The sequence below is a fragment of the Pinus tabuliformis genome, chromosome 2_2 (genome assembly GCF_031772625.1).
Source record: "Pinus tabuliformis cultivar Carrire ecotype Pingquan chromosome 2_2, CPIR1, whole genome shotgun sequence".
Taxonomy (NCBI): Eukaryota; Viridiplantae; Streptophyta; class Pinopsida; order Pinales; family Pinaceae; genus Pinus; species Pinus tabuliformis.
Window position 1 is genome coordinate 960372015 of NC_142300.1, and position 9064 is coordinate 960381078.

The following is a 9064-nucleotide window of genomic DNA, read 5'->3' on the forward strand; positions in this document are numbered from 1 at the left end:
AAAATTCATGGAAGGATATCCCCAACCTAAGGAGATGCTGCAGAAGAAAGGATGGCTGAAGTTCATTGAAAAGTTTGATGGATATCATAAGGAGATCACGAAATCTTTTGCTATATCCTTTGATGGTACAGAAGTGGAGATTGGGGACATCAAGTTTGCAATAACAGAATCCTACATAGCAGAGGCTACAGAACTACCAAGACTTTCTGAGAGGTGTTTCAAAAACAAAGAATTCCACGGTGAATCATGGAAGGTATTCCTCAAAAACCTAGGTATGGATGTCACTGTGTTTAGGAAAGGAATCCCTATTTCAACACTCAAAAATAAATGGAGAAGCATGCTTTTGATATTGCAAAAAATTATTACCTATGAGGGAAGATTTGGATGTATGTATGTTTATCATATACGTTTATTAATGAACTTTTTAGACAATGGGGACATTAACCTCCCTTTCTTCCTCCTGCATAGTCTAAGGAGAATGGCTGCACATGCACATAAGAAAATTGAATCTCTGGAAACAACTACGTACCACCACAGATTGGTCAAAATCCTGGTTGAATATCATCTAAAGAAAATAGGGAACACCTGGGAAAACTTTCTGATAAGAAACCATTTCCAAGAGACACTAGAATCTCCTGAAAAAGATAGTGTAAAAAAGAGTAAGAGAAAGAAGATCAATCTCACCATTCAAAGCAACCCTGAAACTTCAGCACAAAAAAATGATGAAGAAGAACCAATCTCTGAAAAATTAACAGAGATCAGAAAGAAAATCAAGCAGAGGAAGAAGATAAAACAAAAAACTGGTGGAATTACTAAGAACACACCTGAATCTCCATTACAACCAGATGATGAACAACCAATCTTTGGAAAATTGACAGAGATTAAGAGACAAATCAAGGGGAAGGAAAATATAGGAAAAGAGAAAAAGGGTGCAAAGGAGGAGAACATAAAACCCCTTAGAAGAAGCTCTAGGATCAATGGAATGGTAAAGAAGGTGTCATCAAAGGAAATAAAGTTCATCAACCTGGAGGGAGAAACCCCAACATCATCTCCTGAAAATATTCCACTTATATACAGTCCTCAAAACTCTCCTAGACATTATTTTGAAGGCAACCCCAGTAGAGGATCCTTAGGCATAGATCCAATTCAACAACAAATTTATGATTACATAGAATCACTAGAAAAGAAAAATGCCTCAAGGGATCCAGGTTCCTCATCCAATCCAGAACAACCTATTAATCCACAAGAACCTCTAACTGACACATTCAAACAGGAAATCTAGGAGTTGTAGATATTGAACAGTCACATTAAGAAAGAAAATGAAGCCCTAAAGGAACAAATCAAATTGGATAAATCCATACATGACAATACCATACTGCACTTGGGCCTATGGTACAAGAAAAATAGGAAGTTGAAGAGGAAGAAAAGAAATTTGAACGAAACAGTGATCAACCTCAAGTACAAAATTCTCATGAAGAAACCAACTATGGTTGTTACTTCAAAGAAAAGAAAGAGAACAACGTTAGATGTATTGGCAGAGGTATCTGAGTAGATGCAATAAATGAAAAAGTTCACAGTTTTGGCAATGTTTCATGGGGACATGCAATGATTTTGCATTGGGGGTATGTTGAGCCTCAAAATTACTCTTTCCATAACAACCCATTTTCATTCTTTTTCCTTGTTTTTCCATAAGAAAGATGCATTCTCATCACCAATGACCAGTATATACTATCTTAAGGAAGAAATTTAGTGATTTACATATTATGCTTTTATGTTCTGCTGTTTGAATAAGTTTTTGTATATTACCTACAGAATCGAGCCTATTCTGTAGCTAATCGATTGTTCCGCAACTACCTTCATGCTTTAACAGGTTCCAGGTGTCAGAAGGAGAAACTAACTATATGGGCAGCATGGAAATCATTGTGACATGGACCCTGTCCTATTCACCTAGCCTAGGTCGACAAGGAAGATGGTACAAGCCTATGATCAATGGAGAAGTCAAATGCAGAGGCCAAAGGTAACACGACTCTGTTTCGTGGATAACTAACACGTTTTGCAGTGATGGGAAGCATTATCCGAAAAACTACCTCAACCTACGGACTCCAATAGCCATCTATGTAACCGAATCCAACAGCCACCATCTTGAATTTATGTCTCCAGCAGTCGAGGAAGAAATTCTGCATACCTGTCTTCTACGTGTTTTTGGCTGTAGCATATTTTTCTCCACAGATAGTTGTATGGTTTTCTTATAAATACCTGTGTAAAGAACCGAGGAAGTTAGTGGTGATAGTGATAGTTTTATTGTGAAATCAAAATTCTGAACTCTGTAATTTCTGGGCATTTTGTGTCCTTGTTGTTAATATGAAGACCACATGTTTTATGGGAATCTGAATGAGTTTCTTTGGAGTTGACTGAGCAAGCGTAGCCTAAGCAGTTATAGAGGGCCCCTGCAATGAAAAGGATTCATTTCATGTTATTTTCTTCTTCTTGTTAATTCATCATTTTCTTTCACAAATGTTTATAATCATTTTCTTGCTAACAATGTCTATAATGCAGTTTCCATCATTTTCTTATTAATAGTGTTCATAATTTAGAGTAGCTTCCACTTGTTTGATCTCTTTCTAGTTTTTATCACTTGTTAGAAGATGAAGTTCAATAATGTAATCTAGTTTTCTTCATTCACTGTTTTATTAGTCTTTAAATTCTAAATTAGACTGATCAATGCCATTTACTATCTTTTCCATTTTATTTTTAAATTTTACTAACTCATGGTGTTAATGAATGTCTCTAAAAAATCCCTTCAAGTTGATAATTCATCCTAAAATAAGTGGTTGAGCATTTCATTTATGCAATGAGTCTTTGGTGCATCTCTGTATTTTCTTTCTTTTAAATTAATGAAGCATAGAATTTCTCAAATGTCATCCCAAGGAGACTTTCTCCTAAAATTGAAAGGCAGAGTAACTAAGTATTTCATTTAGTTTTATTTCTGTAATTAGTTAGGCATTAGTTACAAATTCCACTTTCAGTTCTTAAATAATGATTTGGAAATAATGGTAACATAGGAATAGAAACTCTATTTTCATTTCTTGCTTAAGCTTTGCTTCCAAATCTGTCTCAATTCTGTCTTCATATCTTTCTTAAAAGCTCTGTTTTCATTTCTTAGATTTTGAGTAGACCTTACAAAAGTTACATTTAAGTTTTTGGATAATTACATTGTAAATCATTAGGTGTTAAAAGACCAAAAAACCCTCAAAACAACATAAAACATGAAAACAACGAAGTAAGAAGGGTTATCTAGCACAAACAGTGCATTACACTTCATAAATTCACGATACTCGAATTTATAATTTATGTATAGAAATTTAGGACACTAAATTGACCAAACATCGATATGACATACATGTGACAACAATCGACACAAGTCAACACTCATGCATGTATCCAAATACAATGAAAATTCTCAAGTTGTCAATCATACATGTTAACAAAGAAATCGACCGATACAAGTCAACCACTCATGCATGTTGCTAGTTTCATTGTTCACACACACAAACTCTCATGCATGTGTACAATTCTTCAACTCTCTCACAAGTACAAACACAAGTACAATAAGCCCAAACACATGTAAGGGTACATAAAGAGCTGAATTTACAAATCTGTTGCAAATGAAGTGAGTAACATACACTACTTTCACACACCTTCATGGCGAAAATATGCAACATCAAGAATGCCAAATTTGCTACATTTAGGTGAGTCAAACAAAACTCCACTTTCAACATCTTGTATGATATAAGTTGCAGCATACTTTCAACAAAAAAGTAATGCATTCATAAGGCAAAGAAATGAATTTCTAAGGAAAAGAATTACATATATCAACAAAAGAAATGCAAGCCTTATTTGGACAACAAATCAATCCACCTCTTACCAAACAATTTCAATGGAAATTCTTGCAGCTGCACATCATCTTGTGAATCATATTGACCCACATCAATTATGGAATCTCCTTTTCCATTCTTGCCAAAGTCTCTCTCCACCTTCTTCAAATGTCGTGGATGTGTTGTTGTATGCAAAGTCCAATAGTTGTCTACTAGATGACCTTACTTATGGCAATGAGTGCAAAACAATTACATCTTCTTTACAACATGGTTTCCATTATCCAATGGACCTCTAGTTTTTTGTCACTTTTGTTTTGAAATTTTCCTGTATGTGGTCATTTTCTTCCAACATCTTAAAATATTATGGTTATTCAAACCAAAAAAAGAACATGTAAATTCTCTCCAATTTTTATGTGAATATTTACCATGTATATCATAATCAAAAGAAACTTGATTAAATGCATATTTATACCTTGAACTTTCACCTTTGTTGCCTTCTTGAGGAGGTGAATTTGATGAGGTAGTGGCTCTCTTTGGGATACCAACAGTGGTGTTAATAACCTTAGAACTTTCAAAATCCTCTTATTCATTGAAACCATTGTTTGCATGCTTATGAGCATTTTCTTGCAAAGTCCTTATTGGAACACCTTCATGTGCCTCCTTGGCTTTGGATCATTCTCCACGATGTTGTCCATAACCAAGACCCAAATACCTAGGCCTTTCGTCAACAACAATTGGCTCAACTATGCCTTGTGCATGTTTTCCAAACTCTCTACCTTCATAGGCCATATTAATCAAAAATTTCAACCCTATCCCTTTAGTTTGTCTTTCAAAAGCACCAAAACATTCATTTTGAGAGGAAACTGAAGATAAAATTGAATTGCATACCTCATGTTCATGCATATACTTGGTTAGGGTTTCCTTTGCAACATGGACCTGATTCTCCATCTCATGCATCTTTTTAATAAGTGCTTGCTGCTCCTCCTTCATGGCCATGAAGTATATTGTTCTCCTTCCTATCTTTATACATCTCTTGTACCATACCTCTCATGATGATAAACTCTGACAACATCTCTTCATCAAAGAGTCTTGTTAAGGAAGATGGATTAGAAACATCCCTTATTGAAGTTTCCAACACAAGTGTAATGAATTAAAAATATTCACAAACTTCTTACTGTGATTTGAGAACCAAGCTCTCAATCTTGAGCTTCTCCTTGCTTCAACTTGTACACAAAAACTTGCACACAATTAAATGATCCTTGCACAATTTCGAAACCAATAGCTAATTCTCTAGCTAACCTTGGCAAACCATCTCAGGGTTCAAATGAGCTAACAAGTGCTCTGATACCGACTTGATATGAAATATTGGGAAAACTTTTTAATGCTATGCAAGATCCCTCATCAATTAAAACATGTTTAGGATTGTCTCATTTACCTAGTTATGCAAGACGTTTATGTGTCAAGTTATATGTCTTTTATGTGTCATGTGTGAGAAAATTATGAGTTAATTAGTTGATTAAATGACATGAACAACAAGTAAAATTTCATACATAATACACAACAAACTCACAACACAAAATTGATCAAGGAGTTCACCCTCCAGTACTAGGCTACATCTCCTAGGACCTCCTTCAATGGTTAGGCCCTCTTTGGAATTATTGGTTAAATGTCTAATTATAAGCTTTTTCTCAACTCCAACGGCTTTTTAGACTAGACCATTGGGTTCAGAGAACCCAAAAACCCAAAAAATGACTATTAGGTCTCTGAAAATTGACTCTCACTAATCTGGGTATGACCTCCTTCCCCGATGACCCTAGGCTTCCCTGAACTTCCCTATGGAAAAATCCCATGTAGAAGTTTTATATTGCCTCTGCAACCTATTCTATTAGCTTCAGAACCTGCAAAATCATCTAAAATTGACTATTCATTTTCCAAAATTGGTCGAAATCCCATCAAGTTATGGTCTTCCTAATTTTTCCCTAGGAATCTCCTCCAATTTTGGAATACTTCAGTTAATCCTGCTAAAATTGGTGGTTGTTCCAGATTTGGGGAATCAGCCAAAAAATTCGCCTACTGTAAAGCATGTTTAATTAAGGACAATCCTATATTAATTATCCATAAATGCGCTTAAGTGTTAATCCTGCAATTAACACCAATTGGGATTAATTAGGATAATCGCAGTTTAATTAGTGCTAAACTCCAAACTAACCTATGTGGTTAAGGATTTATGTTAGTGGTTTAAGAGTGGTAGTCACATGCGCATTGAATGTTAGTGGTAAGAACTAGTAGTTTACCCCTAAACCTTCAGCGCTATGCCTTTAAATGCAACATCAAACCATAATATGTTAAGTCTTAATGTGTAGCAGAGTTGGTAAGGCATGCGGTTAGTGGACGAGAGGTCTTGGGGTCGAACCCCGGTGCCTCCAAAAAAAAATTGTGCACCAAATGTGCCATTTGACCTATGGGAGCGACACGTGACAGCCTCCGGGCTTGCCATGTGTCACCTTCTCATTAGTCACCACGAACCAATCAATCTGCGAAAAATCACCAAGATGTAATAATAGCATCATGACACTTGGTGAGCCCTCATTAGGTGTTGACTCCATTGACTTGCCTTGTCACGTCAGCAAGACGGACTGCTGACTAGGCAATACCTACAAACTTTTTTAATTTTTGGTGCATTAGTCAGCGGGCTTTAACCTCCTCATACGAACTCTGTTTTGGATGAAACAAGTTGTGTTGGGATCACTTTGTCGGGAAGAACATGGTTGTTTATCTTTAGAGTGATTCTCGACACTTTAATTTCTGAGTAAATTTTGGCCCCTAATCCAGATTCCGATCAGGTACTCGAGGTTTCTTGCTCTAGAGGATTTCCTCTTGTGTGCATATCTCCTCCCACTTCTTTAGTAATGTCATTTCCTCTTATTTTCTTCCCTATGGGTACCCATCATATATCAACCATTGTTGTAATGCTTCATTTTATGTTCCAGTTCTTTTTTCTCCTGAAAGATGTTTCCAAATTCCATCTTATTCCATTTCTTAAGCTTCATTTTTATGTGTTTTGACATGGCTTGTAGAGTGTACATCTTTGAGCCTCTGTCTAGGATATTTTCCTTCCACCATGATTTGATATTCTCCATGAAATTATGGTTCTATAACCAGAATGCCTCAAATCAAAAGGGATTATTTTTCGGAGTTCCTACTAATTGCATCAATAATAGCACTTGGCAGTGGTTAGATACCCCACAGGGAAGGTTATTTTCTGATGCATCCACCCTTCTCATCAGTAAACATTCTGATATTAAAAACCTATAAAGCTTAGATGCCACTTGATGTTTCCCTTTGCGCTTATTACTCTAAGTCAAAGCATCCAATTGCAGTTTCCATATCAATAAGTTTAGTCTCCTAAATGAATTCATTAAATGGTTATGAGTCTTTGCCTATCCTTCTTTGGCTCCCTTTTTTTCTGAAAGAGAATTAATCATGTTAAAGTCTCCCCACACCACCTAGGGGAGGTGCCCTTTCCTAATTTTTATCCCTCTTAGATCTTGCTACATCTTGATATTATCGTCAAGCCTTTGAGGTCCTTACACATTAGTGAAAGTTATTGTGTCATGGGTTCCTATAACATGCATTTCTACAGATATGTACGATCTATTGGCTTCAAATTCCAAGAGGATCAATGATTGGGTGTTCCAATATATTTACAACCCCCCCCCCCCCAAGCCTTGTGCTTCCACCTCAACTGATTCATACTTTCTTCCTAGTTTCCTACTTAACTCATTTATTTTCACTACTGGGCATTTCAATTCTTGAAGAAAAAATATATCAGGTTCTTCCATTTGAATCTTTTTTTTTAACAATCTTTGTTTCCTTAGCATAATAATACCTCTGATATTCCAAGATAAAAATTTCATGATTTACATAAGAGATCTGTGGTTTGTATCTTTTGAGTCAGTTACCGGAGAATCCACAGTATGAACATTTTTATGCCAACGTTTCAAATCCCAACTGGGATCCATCATCAAGGCTTATGAATGATGATAAAAGAAGAGCCGCTTAGGAGGAAATAAATAATAATGAGGAAATAAATTTTTAAGATCAGCAGAATGTCGGCTGAATATTTATTATTGATTTATTAATTAATTAATAATTCATTCGATTATTTATTTTTATTTATATTTTTGAGTATTATATATTAATTTTTATTTTTACAGGAGAGTAAGAAAATTAGTTTAAAAACAACACCTAAATGGTAAAATAATAGTTATTTAATATATGATAGTAATATAATAAATTTTTTATTTTATTTTATTTTGTTTTATTTAATTTATATTTTTATTTTTATTTAATCAATTATTTATTCATTTATTTACTTAAGATTGTAGTTGGGAAATGTTTATTTATATTTATTTATATTAATATATAATAGAATTTTAAATTTTTTTAGAGAAATAAGAAAATTGTATCAATATTTAAAGTTATTTGATTTAAAATTATATTAATATTAATAATAATTAATATATTAATTAATTGTTATAAATTAATAAATTAATTTATTAAATTAGTAAATAAATATATTTAAATAATCAATATTAATAAATGTTTAATAAACAATACCAATAAAGTTAATAGATATTAATAGGGTTAAGATATTAATAATATTTAATTAATAGAGTTAGTAACTATTAATGATTAATAAAACATTTAAAAATGAATTAACAGTGATTAATATTAATAAAAATTAATATATTAATTAATAGTTATGTTAATATATTAAGCTAATTAATATAAAAGAAAAAGTTAATAAAACAAAATTAATAAAGCTAATAGATATTAATAGAGTTGAAAATATTAATAATACCTAATCAATAATGTTAATATATTAAATTAGAAACCACTTAATAATTAATTAATCATTAATTAATATTAATAATAAATAATATATTAATTAATTGCTCTATAAATTAATTAATATATTAAACTAATCAATATTAATGAATGTTAATAAAGATAATATTTGATAATTTATATTGATTGATATCATTATTAATATCAATAAATAGAATCATCACTTTTTATTATTAAGATTTATTTATTATTAAGAGTTTATTAATTTATTATAAATTTATTTGATTATTTATTATTATAGTTATTATTTATTTAAGGTAAGAATAAATTTTTTAATA